The sequence below is a fragment of the Anser cygnoides genome, chromosome 4, assembly GCF_040182565.1.
Source record: "Anser cygnoides isolate HZ-2024a breed goose chromosome 4, Taihu_goose_T2T_genome, whole genome shotgun sequence".
In the NCBI taxonomy this organism is placed as follows: domain Eukaryota; kingdom Metazoa; phylum Chordata; class Aves; order Anseriformes; family Anatidae; genus Anser; species Anser cygnoides.
The window spans coordinates 52,715,872-52,741,445 of NC_089876.1; the positions used below are offsets into that span (position 1 = coordinate 52,715,872).

The 25,574-nt window shown below is 37.2% G+C and overlaps 1 protein-coding gene and 2 long non-coding RNA genes across 3 annotated transcripts in view; 1 reads left to right on the forward strand and 2 right to left on the reverse strand.

The window, feature by feature from the left end:
• Nucleotides 1–92, reverse strand: part of SPOCK3 (SPARC (osteonectin), cwcv and kazal like domains proteoglycan 3) — a 200,017-nt gene extending 199,925 nt beyond the window's left edge. Inside the window, exon 1 of the mRNA XM_066996139.1 lies at nt 75–92. The gene's annotated coding sequence lies outside the window, so the exon portion shown is untranslated. The remainder of the gene's footprint in view (nt 1–74) is intronic.
• On the forward strand, nt 52–24,243 carry LOC125184304 (uncharacterized). Its single transcript, XR_007168095.2, has 4 exons — nt 52–334; nt 8,132–8,239; nt 22,455–22,645; nt 24,107–24,243. It is a non-coding gene; the product is annotated as an uncharacterized lncRNA (long non-coding RNA).
• LOC125184306 (uncharacterized) overlaps nt 5,077–25,574 on the reverse strand; it is a 112,895-nt gene continuing 92,397 nt past the window's right edge. Inside the window, exon 4 of the long non-coding RNA XR_010831172.1 lies at nt 5,077–7,412. This is a non-coding gene — a long non-coding RNA (uncharacterized lncRNA). The remainder of the gene's footprint in view (nt 7,413–25,574) is intronic.

Sequence of the window (25,574 nt, forward strand, 5' to 3'; positions counted from 1 at the left end):
GGGCTAACGGTCTGAGGTGAGGGGGGGGGGGGATGGCTGCCGGCCCTGAGGTGCCCGAGCCCGGCGCTCCTCACCCGGCTGGTGGGGCTCGAAGCTGCGGCGGCCGTACGGCAGCTCAGCCCTCGGTGACAGCCGCCCTCCTTCCTGAGCTGGTTAAATGTGATTTAGAAATGGGCGAGGTGCAGAGCTGGTTCGGTTTCCTCCCTGGTGTGGCTTGCTCCATATTTGATTTCGAGCTCCGCCAGCCCGCCTGGTGACCCAGTTCACCGAGCGCTGCGATGCGTGCCTGATTCCCCAGACTCGCACTGCTTGCGTCGTTTCGGGTGTGCATCAGGTGGGTGCCCATGGCACAGTGGCTGGGGGAGGCTGTGGGGGGAGGCGAGGGGCTGCCCCATGTCAGCCCCGCACCATGGGCACGGCACACAGGCCACAGCCAAGCCCAGCGGGCCGGGCTGGTGGTGCCTCCAGGAAAGCATAGTTGGGGCAAAAAGTGCTGTGAGGAGCTGGGGAAGGAAAGAGCAGCAAAAAGGGCCAACACCAAAGTTGGGGGAAGCAGGAGATGCACCGCCATATCCACCGCAGCCCACCACGCCAGAGCCAATGGATATACCTAGGGGAACGGTGGCCTGTGGAGAACCCACACCACAGCACGTCTTCCTGAAGGCCCGCAGCCCATGGAGAATTCATGCCAGAGCAGAGGAAACATGAGAGAAAGAAGAAGCAGCAAAGAGAAACCCTTACTCAATGACTGGACCCTGTCACCCTCCCAAACCCATCCTGCTGCTTGGGGCACAGGGAGAAGTTGAGCCTGGGTACAGGGGGAGGAAAGGTTGTCCTAATGTTCCTCTTCTCGTTTCCCACTATCCAAATTAGCAGTTACATTAGTAATTGGCAATAAAGTAATTTTCTCCAGGTCTTTTTTTTTTTGTCTGCAGCAGTAACTGCTGAGCAGTCTCCCTGCCTTTCATCTCAATCCACAAACTTTCTCATTCCTGGTCTTCCTATTCTCTCTCCCTGCCCTGCTCGTGAAGTGGGCAGGCGGGCTTTTAGTTCAGGCTAACCCACCAGAAGGCTACTAGGTGTGTTAAGAGAACACAGCACTCCTGGTGCATTACCTGGAACTGTACTCCATGGTAAAACACAGTTACCTTTGGAGTTGAAACTAGGCTCAACTCCGTCAGACATTCCCAGATTCAGTAAGGAGAAAAATGCCACTTTATGCAAAAAGAGGTGTGAATATGAGATTCTGAGCGATCCTAGCAAATTTTGAGTTTGGTCATAAACTGTAACTATAGACAGATACCGAAGTATGAATTAAGTCCCCTAGCCCACATCTTACACCACATAATACATACCATTCTGTTCCTAAACCTGTATCACGAAAATCAATGAGAATCTTGTCACCAGTCTGATAGATACAGAGGATGACTGCAAGATTAAGATTTATGTCCTGACTGAAAATGCAGCCTACCCAGAATAATACTATATTCTCTAATAAATGAATCAAAAAATTCAAGGCAAAGGGATGGAAGGACTGTACAGAGGCTAAACAAGAATCAATATCACAGCCATGTTATTCTCAGCGGGGTTATAGAGTCAGTCCCTTATACAATCACTTTCTGACAATCCAGTTTGTGTTTGTCAATCTTCATGTTAATTTCCTACAAGCCCCTTTGCCCTTTGGCAAAGACGAAATTTCTCTATAAAACTAATGATCTTTCTTCTTCTTCTTCAGCTTTTTTTCCCCCCTTGGTAAAAAACACTTATTTAAACTTAAAAAAAAACACCCCAATCCCCAATTTTGTGGCTTCATTTACCTAGCAGTCGAGGTAATTTGTTTTGATTTTGCTTCATCTGTATTGCACTTTTTCAGTTATAATAATATTATTCAGTACTTTAAGTTATGGTGCATCTTTCCATAACTGGAGAATAGAAATAAAAGTGGCTGGGATTTGTTTTCAGTAAAAATTCTTAGAAAAGTGAGCTCTGATGTGGTTTGGGTTTTACAAAAGTTTCACTGCGATTTGTCTAAAAAGTGATCTTCCACACCGATGACTACAGTTTCTACTGACAACACATACTAAATGATCAATTATATGTACTTTTGCCTGAACCAAGCTATTTGAAGCCTTTAATAATTCTAAATGTATTCCTCATAACTTTAAGCACTCTGATCTCCACATAATTGGTTTAAGAGCCTCATTCTGATCAAGGACTTTACACAAGTTGGTAATTCCATTTCTTCAAGCACACAAAAAATGATGCTTGATTGAAATGGCATTTTGAAGATGAAACTAAGAAGTTTTCTTTTTTTTTTCCTCAATAATTTCACCACTCTTCAAAGATCTAATTTTCGTATCTTGAGAATTATTCTTTATTTTAAATATAACTACATTTCTCACAGAAAGTATATCTGCATTCTTACATACTTATGTGACTAAAAATGGTATCGTTAAGATGCGCCAGGGAATCCAGTACCGCTGTAGTGGTAAGAGAATCAAATTAATGGTAACAGGTACATAATTTTAAACTGAGATCATAGAAACTGAGCTATAGCTCTTTTCATCATTGTTCTGTTAAGAAATACTGGTATTATTATTAAAAATGTCTTTCTTCTCAATTTCAAAATTCAAAATATGATATGTTTTCCAAGCTTTCAGTATGACAGATTTTTCAAATATTAAAGCTGACTAGCTGATGGAGTCAGGGGGATAGCAGAGAAGATGGTGTAGCTGGTAATATACACATACAACGGTAGTAGATTGTCATAAACAATATGGATGTTGCTTATGGAAAAGGATGGAGAGAAAAAAAAGGAAGTATATATGTAATTATGTATGTTGTATGAAAGGGTGCTGGAATCTGTAATAGAGATGCCTAGAGCTGCACTGGAAGAAAAGTTTATATGCATAAGTTGATAATGAAACAGAGGGGACATGCTGAGAAATTATTAAGAAATACAAAGAAATTTATGCCCTGAAAACAGTGCCTCAAAAGTGCTTTACCCACTTTGTGCAAATGAAGAATATGTTCATTTAAGGCACTAAAGCATGAAGTTTATGTAAATACAATAATATAGTCCTTGCAGTTAAAAATCTTTCTTTTTTTTTTTTTTTTTTCCCCTGAAGGAACTCCCAAGGAAACACGTAGCCATTCCATTGCCCACAAGCAAAACCAGCTATATTTTGTCAATCCTGGCAGATGTCAATCTCAATCTATTATTAGACCACCACTGAGTCCCAGTCAGTGATGGAAACTGCACACTTATTCTATGTCAGTGACTTTTACAAGTCTGGCTCTGGAAGATGTTTCCAATACTTGAGTTTTTAAGGTTTCAGTTTAAGCTTACATCTGATGGTCAATCATCTTCACCATAAACATGAAAAACAAATTACTATCTTCCTCTGTTCTGTAGTCTTTTCTGTATTATCAGATTCCCATTCCGTATTTCCTGTCTGTGATGTTTTTTATCGTATTTTTACCCTATTCTTTCAAGCTTGCGCCATGGCTTTGAGACCTCTGATCACTTTCCCTACTATCCTGTTGAATTTTTCAAATCAGTCTCCCTGTTTTTTCATCATCAGTGCTTTGAACACTGGAACACCTTGTTTATGCCTACCCAGTGTTGATCAGAGCAGAAGGATTGCTTCATAAAAATAAATTAGTTTGGCTTGATATGATTTCTTGTGTCAAATCTATGCTGTCTGCTATGCATCTTCTTTTTACCATCCAGATGCTTAGAACTAGTGTACTGAATTATCTTTTCCTGTGTTTTCTTGAAATTGAGAGTTGGACAACAGGAATTTAATTTTCTGATCCCTTCTCGACACACTGTCATTTTGAAGGTACTTTTCTTAAAACCCTTTTCATTTACTTCTACAGTCATCTGTTACCCTACTTGTTCTCCACAGTTTCTCAAAAGCAACTGCTAGCAAATCTGACACTTTTTTTCAAGGAATTGTATAAATATTCAGGGGGAGAGTTCATAATATGATGAAAATTATCATATTTTTCACAAAAATTATAAAACAGAGTTGCTACAAAGTCTTATCTAAGCTGCTTCCTTGTCACTGCTGTGACAGCTGAGTTAACCAGCTACATGGTCTTGACCTTTGGTACACAGGTTTTAAATACTTGTTCCTTCCGTTTCCCTGCTTTCACCTTTTCTCTACATTCCACCTGCACAAAGGCCATTTCCCTTTCTTTTGCCCTCTTTATACTAATACAATGTTCATAATGATTTCTCATTAACCTTGAAGTCTTTTGCTAGCTGCATCTCAGATTCACCTTGGCTTTTGATACTTGTGTCTTGAACTGTGCTTTGAAATATTCATCTCTAGTAATCTTCTTTGACTTTCATCTTCAATTTCAGGCAGATGCAGACCTCGAGATTTAATAAATTTGGTCTTCTATGACTTTCCCTATTCTTCTGCTGTTATTGCAATTTAATCCTTAATATTTACCCTGTTGGGTAAATGCTCTGAGATGCTCATTCTTCAGGAATGTAATTGGATTGCTAAACATCTGCGCATCTCTGCTGACACAACTACTGTCAGAAAGCCAGAAAGCACAAGCAAGGATCCAGACAGCACAGGAGCTCAGGTGATCAGCATAAAGCACACATCTATCTGTGCTACTGACAGTTTATACACCCATCAGAATAAGGCATGATGAATGGGCTTGTCCAGGATCAGGGGCAGACAACCATCTCAATGCAGGGCTTAGCCAAGTCCTCACAAGCCTAGAACTGAAAAACAGAACGGCTTCCTACTGGTGCGACATCTCTGCCTGACATCTCACCTAATCTTTCTGCCATTCTATACAGCCGCGGCTACCTCAGCAGATGAAAGAGCTCACATAGATAAATCCTGGAACTCAGGCCTGTGCAGATAGGAGAATTTCATGGGTTTTGAGTTCTTCATCCAGAGCTTTTAAACACAGAGGAATCTGACTTTTCATAAAATACAAGCTGCAGAAATGTATCCTTTAACTTCCACACCAACCTCAGCAGCTGTTTGACCAGAGTCTGTTCAAGATAAGCCTCTTCTCTGAATATGAAATCTTTATTTTTCACTTTCAGTACTGAGTATTTTCAGCTATTGTCACTGTTAAAATTAAGTTTGTATCTACAGGAAAGCATGTAATAACATTTTGTATTTTCTGATGTTCAAAAATGTAAAACTCTCTTCATATCCAGTGAACAATTTTAACTATATTTTAAAATCTAGAACACAGTGTCTTGATGTCAAGAGTAATCTTGTATGTCTGCATGTCAATTTTCTTTCAATTATTTTTATTCATTATAATCTGCAAAGTCTTCTCATCTAACTGTTTTCAGTAGTTCTGTAAAAAAACAAAATCTTTTCCTCCCCAGGGGTAGGAAATAATAATCTGAGTTATGTTCAGAAAAAGGTACTGTGGATGAAACTATGAGGTGAAAAATGTATTATTGTTGGGTTCATTAAAAAAAATAATAATTATTATGGATTTGGGGGTTTGAAATAAGCTATAAATTGCTTGGAAAAAGGGGCCTGGAGTGAGCTATGTCACTGCAAATCCACTTGTATAACTTATCTGGACAAGTGTTTCTAGTACAGACAAAACTAGAAGATGAAGTACATAAAAATGAAACTCTTTTTCACAGATCCCAAACTAGATAGGTACTATGCAGGCTAAGTCTTCATTCTTTTGAAGAAGACTGAAAATAAAATAAAAAATGAAAAAATGCATGTGACATATCTACAGAAAACTTTTTTTTCTCTCCTCTGAACTACTCTGAAACAAGCTCTCCTGTTTTTCCTTCCTATGGAGCTCACCAGCATCTCAAGAAATGTCTGTTCATTGTACAATTTGAAAAATCCATGAATTATTCTAATCATTGTAGTTGATTAAACAGGTAGGGGTCCTTTTTGATTCTGCATTTACCACTTTTTCCTCCTTCCTGATAGTTCTGCACAGCTGGAGATTTTCAGCCCCATTGTAGCCTCCTCATTTTAGCAAAGATCTTTTGGCATGCTAATTAATCTCCTTTCTAATGTTTACTCTCCCTGACCACAAGCCATTGTCTGATTTTACATCTTATTTTGACGAGACAGGGTTCTTAAAATTCTTATACGTCTCTCTTAACAATGGCTCTAGCCTATACATAACGTAACAAGCAAAACAATGATTTGATGGCAAATAAAATTCTAATATTAAGGCATTTTCATTTTTCAACATTCTAAATGATTCTTTCTACTTTTTTTCTGCAAAACTGAGTTTAGTTTTTTCTGTTTTCCCAAAACACTAATTAAAATGACATTGTTTAATCAAATTGATTAAACCAATTTTTGATCAAATTTATGAAATTGAGAAATATTCTACTTTGTATCAGTTCATATTTTAAGTCTTTTTTGAAATCCCTCTTATTGAGAAAATAATGTTTTTCCTATGAAACATTTGATGCATGCTACTCAAAGCACCAGATACAGTACAATGTTTGGATATTGTTTGTTGGATACAGCCATTTATCAAGGCCTATCTTCTGAATATAACACATATTATGACACATCTAATGTAGACATCGACATATTACCAAGACTGTTACAGAGCATTTCACCAAATCCAGAGCATTTTAATCATGTTTTAAAATGTTCATATAAAGTTTCATTTATGAAAAAAAAAAAAAAAGTTAACTTTTTTTTTGCTTAATAAAAGAAACCGGGACTATACATATAATTTAGAGTAAAAATTGGTAGCTACAAAAATAGTTACTAATTTGGCCTAGCTTTGTGCTTTTGAAAGACAGAAATCTTTCCAAATTCAGAAAGTATAAAGATTTAAGGGAAAGATTTAAAGTCTTGAGAAAGTAAAAGCTTAGCTGATCAAACATAATCACCTTTTCTTTTGCCAGAAACTGGGCAAAGGCTTTCCCCAACAAGTATCATGTATCTTGTAGTGATGATGGGTTGACCTGGAATACTTTATTGAGTAACTGTAGGCTGACGAATTAAACTATGGAATTAGATAGCCACAGTGATGCAATTTTCAGTCTGGTTGAACCCACCATCCACTTAAAACAAAGCTTTACCTTGATGTAAAGTGGTTGGACCTCGATTTAAATTGTAATGATTGAACTTGATAATCTTAAAGGTCTTTTCCAACATAAATGATTCTATGATTCTAAATCTGGAGGACTACATGTATTCAAGAGAGTTTTGCTCTGTAATTTACTGGGATTTAGGGAGTATCAATAAGAAGATTTATTGACACAACCATAATTAAAAAACAAATGAAGACGTTTAGTTATTGTGTTAGATTTAGGAGCAAGTGTAAACATTAAAGGAATCTGTATGGCAAGGGGAGAAGATGAATCTTACTTACTTTACAGTCAGATCACAAACTACATCTATTCTTTGGCTCTGTTTCTATACCTGCAGAAGATATTACATAATTACATGGTTTTACTTTACTGGCATATTTTTCCTCTTCAAAACCACATCTTCAATTGGAGCCAAGTCCATTTCTAATCAAACACCTAATTTAATGAAAGTACACATTTGAGCCTATTACATTAATTTGTTTCGGGCCTGTAGGCGCTATTACACATGCTGTATGTCTTACCTTGTTACCAAATCATTTAGAGACAATAAGGGGCAATTATGTGCAATTCCTTTACAAATAGCCTTGATATGCAGTCTAAGTCTTTGAAACTATTATTTTTTTTTATAAGCGTGTGCTGTAATCATTTAACTTACTGTGTAATTTAAAATTAAATAAAGTGCATCATAAATCTTGCAAAGAATAAGGCAGGATTTTCGGGATATAACTCAGAAGAGGTTCTGCACATTTGTGCCTGATTTTGAAATATGAAACTATGAAGTTTGGTGTGGGACACCTTTCAATGGCACATTGCCTGCTTAGAGAAATGTCATTTATTAAGATTACCTTTTTTGTCTTTGTCACTCACTGCCTTTCAGAATCACTCTCTTCCAATTCATTGCCTTTTCTGTGATTTCCAGAATACAAATATCCAGTTTCTCTTTTACTCATTTTTTTCAATCTTTTTATTCTCCTCCTCTCACTTTCTTCAGTTGACTGCTTTGTCTGCATTGTTAACTTAATAAATAATCATATATTTGGTCTATTTCAGAGGTGGAAAATTGATGTGAAACAAGAAGGACACAACACAAACAACACTGCTGTAGACTACAGCCCCCCTTCCAGATTACTGGCGTTGATGAAGCTATTCGGAAGACTGGTACAAATTTGTAAATTATTGCAATGTCCAGCCAAATCTCTCTATACTGAGCTGTTAATTTGTTCATTTTGAATGGTCAGCAGTGTTTCACGATTGGCATTTTGTCTTAATCAGGATATGTAGGAAGTACATATTTTGCTTTACGATCATTCTTGTTACTATTTTAATCTTTTTGGCACCTTTGATACATGAAAAATCAGAAGAAGGATGGTTGAAAGGAGGAAAAAGATGGATGGATGGATGGATGGATGGATGGGTGGATGGATGGATGGATGGATGGATGGATGGATGAAAGGAAGGAAACCTAAAGAATTAAGAAAAGGGAGACCTAGTTGCAGAACATGGTACTCCAGTTAACAGGTAATCCTGTTAAATGGTAAAGAAAAAAAAATCTGCAAAATCATTTTTCCCCCTATTGGATGATGCTTCTACTTATACAGTGTGGATTTTCACATAGCAAGATAAAAATTAACCACTTTATTTAACCAAATTGAAAGATTCCATTTTGTCAAAAAGTAACTGAACGGTAAATTTGTGTGTTTGTCATAATTAATTAGCTGCAATGTGTAGTTGCTGTATTTCAAAGACTAAATTCCTCATATTCCCAATCTCTGTGGGCCAGATGTATGTCTAAACCTCAAAGGAGACCATGATGGATTGTAGAAGCTGTAGTTCAGCCACAGAGCCTGCTCAGAGACCTGGAAATTTCTTACCAGCTGGCTTCTTAGGTAGACCATAGGCGAGGAAAGGAACCCAAAGTGTTTAGACAATAAAGAATTAATTTAGTCAAATTACTTCTACTGCTATCTTAGACTCAAATTCTGAATATTCAGATTAAATTAAATTCAAATTTACATTTCATTTCAGTGCTATCAAAGCATGCACACACATACACAATATTTTAAAAGTTTTGATTCTACAGAAAGATTTAGGACAACGATTTTCCTTGTAGATTTGACATGAAAGAAGATGTGAAAGGCATGAAATTTTTTACACATGAGGAGGAGTCTGGAAAACAATTTACAAACCTGCTGGAAACTTGCATGCCCTTTACATAATGATGATTTTCCTTTAGGATGATCTGGCTCAAAGGGCACAAGATACTGCCAGGAGAATTGCCATTAATCCAGTCTCAAATCTAAATTTCTCTAAGATGGCAATTTTCCCACATGCTAAGCAAACCATGTTTTCCTAATGTAGATCCATGCATTTTTGAGAATCCAACCCCCAAAATATCAACACCTTTGAAGGAGGGATTACATTCATTAAATTATACAAATTACATTCATTAAATTATACAAATCCAGCCAAATTCTAAGAAATCAGTGTCCCAGTTTTTCCGAAATACTACATAGCATCTAGGCTTGTGTTTATCAGAGCTCTATCGAAGTACCATCTGTTCCTAATAACAGGGTCTCTCAGTTTTCAGAATTACATAATAGGAACAGTTTTAGTCACGGGATAGAAGACATCCTTTTAATCAAGGAAGAGGAACAGCCCCATTCTTTGTCACTCCCCATCATTTTACATTGCTGACCACCTACAGTGCTAGTTCACATCAGAGTCATGATGCTGAGATGACTCAATCCTTTCTTTCTGTGAGAGACTCACAATAAGCAATTGCATTGTCATCTGAAGTGCTCCTGGTAGAGGGAGGGAATCATGCACCAAGAGAAGCTTGAAAACCAGCAGTGAGAGAATGACATAGAACTTTCTAATTTTTGACATCAAACTTGTAACTATCTTAGTAGCATGAGAATAAGTTCAATGGTTTTTGAATATATATTAGTTCTCAGACTAAAATGGAAGCTATGCTGATAAGAAATATTTTGATGGACAGAGCAAAGACATTTTTAGACAGTGCCATAGAACTTCTGCATATGAAATTTTCATCTTGACATCTGCTGTCCAGAAATTGTTCTGACAATGGTACATAGAATCAGAATGACAGAAGCAAATTATAACTGCCACGTAAAACACTAAATGAATAGACTACATTGATCATTACATACCAGGTCACGTTAAGTATGCCAGAAGTCTGCCCTAATCACTAAAGACTTAGAATTATGTTTGAATCTGATTATCCCTGATCCTAGGCCATGTACACAGAGGGTATAAAGAGACAGGCAGTTACAGAGCATGCAATTAATGCTTTTCTCTTAACAACAAACTTGGTATTTAAAATATAACTGTCCTTTCTATAACTTGTTCACTGCACTTTTCCCAGCCTGAAAAAGAATATGTGTATGTTGACTAATGTGACCGTTGTTCTAACCCTATATTGCATTTTGGGCTGAGTTTTGCTAAGAGGTTATTGCAAACTAAACTGAAGAAACTTAAGTACTGAAATCAACTAGTGCTGACTTGTAATATTGTTTCATGTTTTATAGTGACACTACTTTCTTTTTTTTTTCCTTCTTCATTCTTGAGACCAGCACTATTTAATATCTTTATCAATGACAGAGACAACAGGATTGAGTGCACCACTCAGCAAGTCTGCAGATGACACCAAGCTGAGTGGTGCAGTCAATACAACAGAACGAGGGGATGCCATCCAAAGGGATCTGGACAAGCTGGAGAAGCATGCTCATGTGAACCGCATAAGGTTCAAGTTCAAGTGCAAGGTGCTGCACCTGAGTTTGGGCAATCCCAGACACGAGCACTAACTGGGAGAGGAACTCATTGAGAGCAGCTCTGCAGAGAAGGACTTGGGGGTTCTGGTGGATGAAAGGCTCAACATGAGCCAGCAGGGTGTGCTTGCAGCCCAGAAGGCCAACTGCATCATGGGCTGCATCAACTGAGGAGTGGCCAGCAGGTCAAGGGAGGGAATTGTCCCCCTCTGTTCTGCCCTTGTGAGACCCCACCTGGAGTGCTGCATCCAGGTCTGAGGCCCCCAGCACAAGAAATTTGTGGACCTGTTAGAGCAACTCCAGAGGAGAGCCACGAAGATGATGAGAGTGCTGGAGCACCTCTCCTATGAAGGAAGGCTGAGCTCCAGATGTCCAGCCTAGAGAAGAGAAGGCTCCAAGGTGACCTCATTGCAGCTTGTCAATACTTAAAGGGGTCCTATAAAAAAGATGGAGAGCAACTTTTTGCTTGGGCAGACAATGACAGAACCAGGGAGAAAAGTTTTAAACTAAAGGAGGGGAGATTTAGGTTAGATGTTAGGAGGACATTCTTCACTGAGAGGGTGGTGAGGCACTGGAAGAGGTTGCCCAGAGAAGCTGTGGTTGCCCCATCCCTGGAAGTGTTCAAGGCCAGGCTGGACGGGCCCTTGGTCAACCTGATCTAGTGGGAGGTGTCCCTGCCCATGGCAGGGAGGTTGGAACTAGACAACCTTTAAAGATCCTTCCAACCCAAGCCATTCCATGATTTATTCCTTTCCCTGATCCTACGCTGATTGACCCACTTACCAATTGTCCTACGCACTGTGTGTTTTTTGTTTGTTTGTTTTGTATTGTCCTACATACAGTGCCAAGGTACTTGTAGGGAATCAAAATACTCTTCTGGGTTAAAGGTCTGAAGAGTTCTAGTTAGCAATGATCACACACTGAATATTTGGAAAGCTTTCATATTTTGTTCTTTTAAGTCAAAGAATATTAAATTATAAATTTCTTCAAAAGTATATGGATAACGAATAAGGGAAGGATTAACTAATGTTAAGTTAATGATTACAAACTAACAATGAAGATTAAGAACATGACAGTCTTGTGCAAGCATTGTTGAGTTCTAAGCAGGAATAAGATATTTAATAATATTCTTCATAAACAGACAAGAAATCAAGGAGAATACATTAAAAGTACTAGTTCCTCAAGAAACACTCTTCTTTTTTTAAAAAGAAACCAACATTTCTAAATTCCATTTTAAATTGAAGTTAGTCAGATTCATAAATTTGAGGAATGTGACACAAGGGCAATTACCAACATATTTTTACCTTTTAGCATTTACTCTGAGAAACAGAAAACTTTTAGCAGACCCACGTTCATATTCCTGTCACTGAGAAATGTACTGTCTGGTCCTTTTTGGTGATGTATTTAGGAGAGGAGTGCCCCCTAGTGATTACTGAAAATCACATTTTCTTATTTTTTTTAAACATCAGTCAAGATGTAGTAACTCATCTTGCATCTCTTAAACACAATTCCTATACTTGCGTCGTCTTAGCAATAATTTTTCCATTCCTTTTCTACTTAAACTATTAATAGTAAAAGTGGATATCACTTGACAACGGGTGTGTTTCTCTGTTTCTTACAGTGTAACTGGATCATAAAAACTCTTGATCCTGGAAACTCTGCAGACACTAGAACTTACATCCTTAGAGTTATAGTGAGCTTTTCTGGCACTTCAATGTGACTGCTCACATGTTTTAGGACTGCTGTTCTCTGAGAAGCATCCAGAAGAGTGTCAGTAAGAGCCATGCACCCTTTTGATTCTACAAGCGACTAGCATTTTAATGTCAGTAGAAGTTTTTTGTGCCTGTCTTTAGAATCATTTTTATTTCCTCTTAGCATCTCATTTCCCTCCTACAGTACTGCAGTAAGAAGGCAAGTAGTGCTATCACACTGCACTAACACTGTGCTAGATATGCAAGTCCCAGAGCCTTCCTTGCAAACACATGCTTCCTTAGAAGACAACAGAGCTGGAATTCAAGTGAGCCACATGAGCCACTCATCATCTTCTCAGGGCACCTGAAAAACATCTGCAATTGTTCTATCGATACTGAGGAAATCAGACAATTTCTCACTCTGTAAGCCTAAATTAATAGATCTATGTGTTTGTGCCTAGTAAACCAGATTATCTGTCAAAGGAAAGGTCTTCTCTTGTTAATGAAGAGCATATGTGGCCCATATAATCAGACATTGCTACTGCTGTTTTTAGGAAATTTCACGCAGAATGGCTGAACACTTATTATTTTCCTAGAGGTAACAGTTTGTGAAAAAAAAAAAGGCAAAAAAAAATTCATTGTTCATCATAAACTCACTTTCAGGAAAACAAAAGGAAAATTCATGCATGGGTCATAATTCTGAAATAGCAAAGGAGACAAGACCAAAATAAATAGTTCCTGGAGAAAACAGCCCAGCCCAAAGTTGTAATGAGAAGTGCAAGGGGATTGTACGTCCTTTTCAGACAGCAAACAAATGCTACTAAAAGACCCACAAAACCTCCACATGTGTGGAACTGTTTATACTTCCTAGGCAGCTCAGTGTATTTCTAAGCACCAAAGCCATCCACCCAGCCAAGACAGCAGTCATATTATGATCTCTGCCACTTTGAAACCAGCACCAAAGGTCAGATATAGTAAAAGATGAAGCAGAAAGCTTCTACTCAACATTTTTAGGGTACAAAATTTAGTTCCTTTTTTTTTTTGATAAGTTTTGAATGTTATTGTTGGTGTGTTCAGTTTGTGTTAAAGTGCTCTAACACAGTTCTAACAAAATGCTGCATCACAGTCCTAATTTAAAATGGGCCTTTGCGGATCCTTTAAAACCAGTGTTTGAGCCAACTACAGCAAACAATTGCAATAATCCACTGTTGACCGCACTAGCGCTGCACCACAATTTACAATGGACAAATGGCACTCTAAGGCATTATTTTAAGTCTTTGTCAGCCAAGCACACTGGACTTCTGTAACTTGTCTAGCTGTGGAAGAGACAGCTTGCTTTCAACTTTTTTTCCCCCTATTTCATATTTATTCTTTTCACCTAATGCTTTCAATTTCTTTTTTATCATTATTATTTTTAAACAGTGCCATACTCCAGGATTGGAGCATTATTTTCCATTAAACCAATAATAATATCATAGAACTCTTCCAGTGATTCACTGGTACTCCCAAAGGTATTTTGTTTACACACCCACAACACATCAAGGAATTTCATGTTGAGGCTCTGTTGTCTCTTTTCTCTGCATTGTTTAGAATACCTTCTCTGTAAGCTTCAGTATCATCAGTGTACATAACTGACTGCCATCCCTGTTGTAAACCACTTTTGCACTGACATACATCAGCAGGGAGGTGGATGTTTCCCTTGTACTTTCAAGGATGCCCTCATATTTTTGTGTTTCCATAGCAGTTGCCAAGGTGCAGAACTAGTTGGCAAGTGGACAAGACATCCTAACACTATTGTGTGTTTTCATTACCTTCATGTTTCTCATTTTCAAATTAGCATAGTAGTAGCTATAATTCTATAGAAATTATGCCTACTGTTTCTAAAACAGTGATGGGAACACTATTGACTGTACAGGATCAACCTTTGAGAAAAGAAAAAGAGTATAGAGCAATGTTGTAGGACCACTGGACTAGGGGGAAAATGCCCAAATTACATGGGATAAGATCATGACAAGAAAAGGAACAATGGCTTCTGGAGTATGAGAACACTGATTACTCTATGTGAAGCGCTTCTACTCTACAAGTTAGGTCAAAGTATGGCACACACAGGAGTATCCACCCACCTGTTGACAGTTTCTCTCAAAAAGGACATTTTTAATAAGAAATGAAATCAAGTATAACGTTTAGATCAGCACATGCTGTTGTTACCTGTCTACTGGCAGAAGCCCCCAGTTTAGACACAGCTGCAAAAAGAGGATTTTTATAACCAGGGAGATATTTTCACATTCCTTGTTTGGTGTGTCCTGACTGAAGTACACAGACTTTGACACAAATAGCAAGCCTGTATGTACTATGTTCTGTCATTCTGCATGTTTGGTTTGGTTTAAAACAGCTATAGATTTTTCAACACAAGAAACCAATAGTATAACAGATTTTGCTTAAATGTGAAATAGCAGTCTAAAGCAATTTCTCTTCCACCTCATACTAGCATTTTATTCTGTCCTTCAAGCTGCCAGAAGAATATGAGACTTTTAAAAGTGTATTTTAATGGCAGAAAGAATCCTGTTATCTATCAGTTTCCTTGTCCATCAGTTTCCTTACATAAGAAAAAGTAGTACCGCTTACACCTATTTGGTAAGCTTATTATGAGCGCACACCTTTCCCAAGGGCCATTGGACACGAGTACAGTGAAAAAGTGTCCTTTCCCTCCTCCACCCTCTTTTTGCCTCAACTACAGCATGCTTCACAGAATCTATAAGATTGTAATAAAACATTCAAATTGTCCCTCAAGAAACTACTCTTTCTTCAAAGCATTCACAAAATGCAAAACATTTACTACAAGTGTACAATTTATCTTTTGCTACAAAGTATTCCAAATTTCATCTTTGCAGTTATATATATTTTCAAGAAGCTTCACTAGATTGTTCATAATATGATTCTGCAAACACAATACTAAAGTATATATTTTCAAACTTACACATTTTTCTTTCTTGCCAGTAAAAAACAAAAGAAAAACAAACAAACAAAAAAAAAACAACCGGGAGTTCAACTGGGCAGTGCTAAATTTAGATTTTGTGTATTCTGGATGCAGTATTACACACACAAGTAACAGGCCCCATCCCCACAGAACACAGTACAGCTATTGGAAACAGAGTCTGTAATAGACAGAGTTCATTCTGTAGAAAAACACTTGTAATGCAAGGAGATTGAGTGCACCTTTGTTTCTCCACTGAGGCACAGCAAAGTATTGGCCTTTTGTTGAACTTCTTTCTGGAGGTATTGGTCTCAAACAGCTTTTGGATAGCAAAAAATAATACATTGGCAGCACTAAGCTGCTTTTCCATCTCCCAGACCAGCTGCGCTCTACATATTCTTCTCTGTTCCCCTAATTCCTTCAGCATCCCACCAAAAGGAGTCATTGTGGATTGAACTTTGTGAACAGCCCTTGCAAATGAACACCAACAAAACTATGCAGGGCTTAGTCATCTGTGAGCAATAATATCTTATCTCAAACAGCTTTGTTGAAGCAAATTAGGTGAATTAAGAACTTTTGCAAAAACATCATTAAAATATTCTTGTGCCAAGGTACCAGACCTTCAAGTTCTCCCATTAATCAAGACTTACAGTCTAATAGATCTTTCCAAATTTGACCTAACAGAGCTGAAAAACAGCATATCTCCAGAAGTGCTCATCCACAGCAAAAAGGTTTAGCCTTCTTTCCATTAGCCTTCCTATAAGATCAATTTCAGCAGCTGCAGACTTGCCATTCAGTAGTTTCATGCCTGGGCAGTTAGACAGTTCATAAGGCATGCCACATCAAGATCAAAAAAGAGAGAAAAAAGATACCTTGCAAAGCAGTAACAACGTAAAGAAAGGCCACCATATTTTATTTTGAATGTTTACTTACTTCATCTTTCATCACTTTCTCTCTTTGATATAGGATTGCTTATGTTTTCCTTCCTCTGAGAAATTCTCTTTTTAAGATGAAGATATTCCACTCTTACCACCCAATTCAGGTGGAGTGATCTTTACTTTCATGGGCAGCCCCATGCATGTCATTACTTGAGATAACTGAGTTATATGTAAGGCAAGGACAACGTAAGTTAACTTCTTTAACGAGCAGTGGGCAGAGAGAGAAGAAAGGAAGCCTAAAAGTTGTCAACAGAAATAAGACATCTGATTCCTTCTAACATAACTGAGGGAGAAAAAAAAAAAAAAAAAAGTACTTACTCAAATGGTGAGAAAGATTTAAAAAGCATTACTCTCTACAATGACTATTATTTAAATTTTATGACAATTTTCATTATCTGTGTTTTCCTTTTTCTGTACAGTGTTTAGAGATGGCTTAAGGCATTAATAAACACGGCTAGCCAGTTTGATTTTCTAGTTTGGTTAAATTTTCTCCTTCAATTTCACTATTTCATTTCAAAACATTGTGTGTTTTCATCTGTATTAATAGTATGTGAACTAGTCTGATAGTCAAGGTATGGATTTAGATGTTTCAGATTTGTAACTCACTATGAGGTCAATAATGTACATATAAAATGTGCATATTAGTGTTAAACAGGTGCTCAGCTTTTGCAGCTAATAAGAATACTGCTAAAATCTATGCTGCATGTGTTTCCCTTTCAAAATAGACTTCAAAAAAACAGTTTTCAGTGTAAAGTTGGTGGGATTTTACTACACACAATCTTTTTCACTTTTTTCATGATAACATTCCTCAATCTTTTGTTGTATTTTTTTAATCTAACATTTGCATATCTGTTTTAAAGAGAATTTTATCACATCAGATAGAACCCAGTTAGAACCAAAAAGTCTAACTTCCAAGTGAGGCCTAGGGATATACTTTTTTATTCAGACCCTGGTAAGCACAACACATTGTAAAAGCCAGGAGAGGTAATTACATTGCTTTGCCATTCATCTGACCTGTAGTATGATTAAAGTTAAATTAAAATTAAATGATTTCATGAACATTGCTTGGTCAGTTACAGTCTTCAAGGCTTTTTGTTGTTCCACTTCTGGTGGGCTGTTTATACAAGTAGTTACTAGTACAGCAGCTAGAAAACTTGGAGTTCATTTCCATGGTTACAACCACCTTTTCACTGGAAATATCAGTTAGTTTGAAAAGTCACATATCTATTTTCTCTTCCACCAATTTTCCATATACGTGTAATTAATATGGAGGTATGAAAGCATTTAACGTTGTTTTATTAGGATTAATATAGGGTGATTTTACAGTGATACATAATTAATATAAAATAATATTTTGAAAGACAATCAATTTGTAGGCAAGAGTAGGAGTAATTCAGGTCTAAATCCTATTACTAAGGCTATTTAATTTCTGACTAAGATAATTATTGCTAAAGGATGCATTCATGGCAATAGTCTTCTGTGATTATTTCTTTTGGAAAGACTAGGTCATTACCCTATTCTAGCACTGGAAAAATGAATCAAATCTTTCATTAATTAGTGGGCATATATTGATAGACAATTCATACAGAAACCTTCAGAATTATATATTTTGTTTGCTCTTTTCTTTAGTACAGTGAACCTAACATTTCAAATAAAAAGATCCCTTATAAACAGTTCTATAGACTATCTTCATCTCCAAATATGTATTGAAACTGGTGTAAGGCTTCTTGTTCTAATAGAACAGGATCTAATTGAATAGCTTATCGTCTTTTTTTTTTAATTATTATTATTTATTTTTTTATGCCATGTTTTCCTATTAGCCACGGTATTTCACTCGTGTGTATTTTTCTTTAAAGTTTTATACAGGCAGGGGTTGCCAATGGGCAACACAGCATCCCTTCCTGAATAGGTAGCCCAAGTGAAATTAAGTTATGAGTTTCAGTACTCTATTCACTACGTACACACCAGTACTCCCTTTAAAATTATTAATCTTCTTTGTCACTTTAGAGTTTATTTATTCAGGACAAAACATAATTTGTTTAGGTCACTCTTTAAATTACATTCAATACATTTATTTTGTATTGTATTTATGTCTTGCAATATTTCAGTAATCCTGCAATAGGTTCAAGTTGTCAAGTAACTTCCAACACTTAATATACTTTGTAAATGCTACAATTTTTAAAAGTACTCTTGTGAAAATCCAAGCAGTTTTGATTTTCAATGTCTGTTAGACTTGTTTTTGTAAGAATATGTTCATGTTAACAAATCTTAATTCTTCTTTAAAAAATGTAGAAAACTATTATTGGTCTCTAAATTACAATTTATTCCATTGACTTCAATCATCATTAGATATGACCTTGCATTCCTATAAAAGATTTATAAAGCTAAGGTCAATTCCAAGCAAACTAGAATGTTTATTTAACATTATTTCACCTGTACTTTTTAACAAGGCATGTCTTTTGACAGTCTGTGTATAGCCCAGCCATATGTACACATAATGAAAGGAAATCATGAAAGATGTAGGATGCCAAAATATGAATTATTCTAGGATTATATGTCAACTCAGAAGAGATCATGAAGGAGCAAGGCAGGACATAAATTTTAACTCTGGATTATTATAGTCATTATAGTGACAAAAAAAATAGAATGACAAAAAAAAAAAAAACAAACAACTAGCCACTGCCACCACCAAAAGACCAACTGAAAGGACTCCAAGCAATCACAAGAACTGCTACAAGAAAGTGAATACTTTGTTGGTCTTTAAAAAATCGCTTGTTAGCAAAAGTAAGTCTATAAGATACTAGTGCAAGAGAGTCACCAAAATAAGTGAGAATTATTCAGAATTCTAAAAGAAATAAACAAAAGCTTAATGAATAACTTTTTCTTCTACCATAGGCTGCTTGAAAAAGTTTCCTATGCGTCAAGCATTTCAAGTACCTCATGGAACATTCAAAATACACACATCAAAGGATGCAGCTTTCCTAACAACAAAGCCAAAACTGAAAAAGAGGCAAAAAACATCGTTGTGTAAAATAACCCTTAAGATGAAAAATGGTACAGATGCATGAAGAAATAGGACTATCTTGGAGAAATATATTTCAGAATATTCTGAAGGCTGGAGCACCTATCCTATGAAGAGAGGCTGAGGGAATTGGGATTATTCAGCCTGGAGAAGGGAAGGCTCAGGGGAAACCTTAGAGCAGCCTTCCAGTACCTAAAGGTGGCCTACAGGAAAGCTGGGGAGGGACTCTTGGTCAGGGTGTGTAATGACAGGACAAGGACTAATGGCTTTAAATTAAAAGAGGGTAGGTTTAGATGAGATATTTGGAAGAAATTTTTTTCTCTGAGGTTGGTGAGGCACTGGCACAGGTTGCCCTGAGAAGCTGTGGATGCCCCATCTCTGGAGGTGTTCAAGGCCAGGCTGGATGGGGCTTTGGGCAGCCTGGTCTGGTGGGTGGCATCCCTGTCCATGGCAGGGGTTGGAACTGGGTGGTCTTTAAGATCTCTTCCAACCCAAACAGTTCTATGATTCTGAGAAAGAATATAAGAACTTCAGCATATTGTCTCACACAGAGTATATGCTCTCAAACTTTCCCCAAATTGTGCAGGATTTAAGTCAGATTTTCATTCATACTGCTAATTAACTGCTTTGTTTGATAGTTATCCAGGTCATAATAATATCCCACAGTCCAGTCAGTTCTAGAAGTCCTCTATGCTGTATTTCTTTCTGCAAATGAATGGCCAATAGCTCAATACAAAATGGATTTTTCAGAGCAGAGGCTGTGTATGGCAAACAATGAATACTGTTAACTGGTGCACGACTGGAATACTCATTTTGAAATAGTTTTTGGGATACCTGGTGAGTAGGTTATGGTCCCTAAAAGCCTGAAGGAGAAAGCATGTGGAATTTCTCACCAAGGCAAACAAGCATGAAGTTTAGCCAAACAGAACAAGCTAGCAGTGAGATCAGTAAATCATTCTGAATTGGTCCACTCAAGATGTGGAGGCAGGCTAGATCCAAAGCAATTTACTTTTCTTCACGGAACTAGAAGGCAGCTAGGGAAATAACTATGATTTGCAGAGTGAATAGTCCCATCTTTCTCCATTCATAACAGAATTTAAACTAACAATTTGATCCCAAATGTTTTGTTTAATAAATAGTTATAGGATGACGTTCTATACACGGATGTTTATAAGAAGGTTTGGAAGCACTGTACTGAAGAGGCATTGTGTAGCACTTTCCAGTATGGACAGTTACCTGGCTATGTGTACCATCTCTTTATAAGCTATCATATTCTGACTTCAGTTCCTTCCTCCATTTTTACAGCTTTTCTGTGCTTTAGTTCCTTTCTTACAACAGAGCAATAGGAAGATAATAGAGCATAGAGTGTTTAATATGATTTTATCTTTTACTTTTTTTTTAACCTTGCTTTGCTCTACATGTGACTTTTCATTTTCTTCTGTTAAAAAATAAAGAACTCCCAAGAGCATAAAAGACAATATTTGACTCTAGTCTAATTTCCATATGCTACTGTATATCTAAGCAGAAGTAACTCCAGCTAAATCAGGGAATCTACACATGCATTAGACTGATCTATTTGAAAGATAAATCACATCTGTTCCATCTCATGCTGGTCCTAGTTGTCTATTTTAAGTGGCTAATTTTAAGTTTGCCAATTTAAATTAGCAAATCCCTCTCTTAGTCCATTTTCTAACAGCATCTAAAACACAGTCCTGATGATGAAGGTTTACAGTCATAATTTACACGTGCAAGATTAATATCCATGTTTTAAGCCCATAAAACTTTTTTTTTTTTTTTTTTAATCTTTAATGGAAGGCTATGATCTTGGGGAGGGAGGGGGAAAGGGGGAGAAAAAGGTTGCCTTCACTTTCAGAAGGTAAAAATTCTATATTGAATATTGTGAAAGTAAACTGATAAATGACTACACATAAGCTCAAAGTAACCAATTAGATACAATCAAATTTAATGTTCCTCCCTTGCAAAAAAACTCTGTATAAAAATACTATAGCAATGACCTAACTTGTGAAAGCTAAAAGCTTTTAAAAATACAAAATGCATTAAGAAACTGTTATTCCTAAAATTCCTATAGGAATTTTAATTTCAAGACCAGTAGCCATTCACTAAATTTATTACATAGCTGTTTACAAATGTAAAGTTCGTGTTATATGCACACCAGTGAATCAGCTCTGAATGAGAAAATCCAAAATTCAAGGTGAAAGAAAATTATAACTCACTAGGCTTTTGCAGTTTGTTTTACCCTTTTGAATGGGGCATTATTTTCATATTTTTTAGTGTAATTGTCATTTTTTGCCTTTTCCTATTTGAAGGAAATTCATAATCTCCATTTAACAGTTGAAACACTCATCAGGTTTTTTTTCAGAAACCTGACAGAGCCCTTATAAATGAAAGAAAAATAATACTGACAATTGTTGTAAGAAGAGTCAATACATGGAGAGGCAATACAGGTGTCCAAATCAAGTCTTTATTTTTAGTGTATGCTAGAACGATGAAGAAAAAAGGTTTAAAAAACAACATTTAAGAATGCCAAAACACGCCCTTCAATTACCAATTATACGTACAAGAGCTCACTTATACAAGGTATTTGTAAATGTAGCTCTAACTACTCCAACAATGTGACTGAATAGAAAGGGAGTGGGCAGGAAAATAAAACAAACCTAGAATCATAGAATCATTAAGGTTGGAGGAGACCTTCAAGATCATCTGGTCCAACATAACTTCTTTACGTCATCTAGTGTGTGGGACAGCTGCTGGAGCCCAGTGGTATGGGCTGTGATGGCGAGCACGTGTGGAAGCAAGCATAACTAAAGGACCCACAGGCAGAACAGATGTATAGGCAAAAGCATCACAGGCAGGTCCTTCAAACTTCAGAAGCAGTTCCTATGATGTGCTAACGTCTCCCTCTCCTGGTGTCTGATCTGAGTCTTTTGTATTTGCTTTAGCAAGGCTGCTGTGGAGCAGAGAGATTCCTGGCGTGCGTGCCACACAATTGCACTGCTTTTAGCCTGCTTGGAGACAAATGAAACAAATCCATAAACCTACAAGATTTCCATCAACCATAGAGAACTGACCGCATGGTAATGAAGAGAAACTGAAAAATGTGACAAGTTAAGGATGAGTTCAGAATAATGAGGTAACATTCCCATTTGAGTTCTTTGAAGTAGTAACTGTTAATATAGATAAGGGAAAAAAAAAAAGTTTTTTGAAATATTCAGATAGCCTTTCACCACCTTCTTCTACATCCGAATGAAAAATAGTTGAAGCAGAGTTACTCTGATTGATATGTAACAGCCATTGGGAAAAAAAAAAAAAAAGCCAAACCAAAGTAGCAAATGTAAATTTCTGATAGTTCCACACTTAAGGTTGAACCCTGAAATACTTCTGTACCTATCTGAGCATCATCCAAGGTAGTTGCTTTGTTTTTCCTTGCTCCCTGGGTTCCTTCACCCCCACCCAATTTAAAAAATAAAAAAATAAAAATCAGACACACAAGTTAGAATCAACATCTAGCTTGAAGCTTGTTAACCAGATGTTCCCTTGAAACAGCAGACATGGTAGAGAGCAATCTTGTTGCCCTGTGTCCCGAAAAGGTTTGCATGTCACTAGAATATATCCTATTAGCAAATGGGCTATGAGAATGGGAGAGGACGCCATTTTCATCACCAAGAAGCAAGCCTTGCTTGCCCTAGGTCAGTGCTAACTTACAAACTCTGCTTTTTTGTTCAAATGTGAGAAGCATTTCACATGGCTCTGATAGCAAAATTTCACACAGATGTACTCAAAAGATCACATGCACAGTCAGTATCTGATACTGCTAGCCATGTATCATCACAGCAGATGAATGATACTGTTCTAGAGAATGTACTGCTCCTGTCACTGCATTGAGGTATGTGACTTAGCACCTCCATCTAATACTTAAAAGGCACTGATGCATTTGTTTAATTAAAATTAAAAGAATTTATCCCAGATGAAGTTACCATAAAATTTGCTTTATCTTGCTTATTCCATCAATAAAAAGAAAGGTTTTGAGCCATAGTCCTGAAATATGAGTTTTCCCTCATTTCCTCAGGGGTTTTGTTTGTTACGTAACTCTCCAATTACTATTTTTTATTATTTTTAAGTTCTTTAATCTTCTGCATTATAATATTTTTTGTACTGAAATGATTTTTCCTTCTGTGATTTATTTCTACATATTTAGAGAGCGATTTGGTGTTCAGTACATGAATTAATTATACAGATTAAGAGATTCTTCTCTTCTGTTAGTGATGATCAAGAATTCAAGGACAGGTGAAAGTCATAATATTAGATTGGATTACACTGGAATAGATTCAGTTCTGAACTTCTAAAATGTACAAGGATATTTGGATCTCTGTTTTTATTCTGAACAATTGTAATTCAAAGGCTACAAAGCTTAACTAATATTCACCATCTCCCAAATGCTGCAGGAAAAATGAGTGCATACTCCCATCTCTCTCTATGCATATATACATACACACACTAACCCCAAGTATTTAACCTTATTTACACCTCTCTTACATGTTTACTCTTACATGTTTAAAATGTTCATCTTGCTTTGTTACCTCCACTTTCACAGAACCACAGGATGACTGAGGCTGGCAGGGCTCTCTGGTCTATCTGGTCCAACCCCTGCTCAAGCAGGGCCACCCAGAGCAGGCTGCCAAGGACCACATCCAGGTGGTTCTCAAAGATCTCCAAGGATGAAGACTCAGCAACTGCTCTGGGAAGCCTGTTCCCATGCTCAGTCATGTGCACAGTGAAGAAAACGCTTCCTCATGTTCACAGAGAGCCTGATCGTAGCCTGGCTCCATACTCTTTTCACCCTCCCTTCAGGTATTTATAGATATTGGTAAGATCCCCCAAGCCCTCTTCTTCTCCAGCTTGAACAGCCCCGAATCTCTCAGTTTTTCCTCATAGGAGAGGTGCCTTCATCATATATGTGGTCCTTCAGTGGACTCTCTCCAGTATGTCTGTGAAGGAGCTTAATAACCTTATTTCATGGAAGGGAAAATAAGAAACCCCATTGACCCTGATACACAAACAACTAACTTTCCCAGCTTCCATATGCTGATCATTCATCTCAAATGCTATACACTCCTTTTACCTACCTCAACTCCTTGGAGAGCAGCTCATATATCATTCACTTCCATTTAGCAATATATTATTTTCTAGAGAAAGATCCCGTCTCATTTAATCCAGTCACATACTAAAGAGTCTGGAAAACACTGCATAACCCTTGCAAAGTTTATACAGTGGAAAGACCTACAGTTTAATGCAACACAATTTCCTGAAGTATTAAAGCAATCAAAAGGTGTAGAAGGAAGGAATACAAATGGACAGAAGACAGGAAGCTCTCCCTTATCTACTTCCGGCAGACACTAGGAATGGAAGAAGATGGTTGTTCACTTTTCTTTACTGAATTTGGGAGATTTAATTCTAAATGAGCTCCTCTTGCTCTCTATTGCTTTATGTAATAGATGGTGATATTTTAATGGACTTACTGATGATGTCCCAAAGTAATTTAGTCTCCTGGTGTTCCAGCTGAATATATTTCCAAACTGTTGAGATCTCTTAAAACTCAGTTTTGATATTTTTAAACTCTAGCAGTGTTTAATGCTCTTATTTGTTCTACAAAGACAGTAGGGAAACAGGTAGGACACCAACCTTTCTTCCATCAAGGTAGGGAAGAAATTTCTACTCAAAATGCTTTCATTAGTGGATCTCTTCTTTATTTCCTGTAGCACTTGGCTAGAATCAAACAACACCATTTAAAAAGCACAGGGCATGGCTCAGGAAAACACATGGTGCATTCAGAAATCACATATATACTCTTCTCAACTTCTGTTCCCTCAAACTGTTTTTACATCTTTGGTACCTATATCAAATTTGGTGACAGATGAACACTGCCAACAGTGTAGCAGCATCAGATGCGTCACAGCCATTTCATGAGTCACCAACTCCAGTAAAGTGATGAAGGAAACAACAATATTTGTGTTACTTATCAAGCTTAAACCAAGAGTTATTGGTACCTCAAATGCTGAATG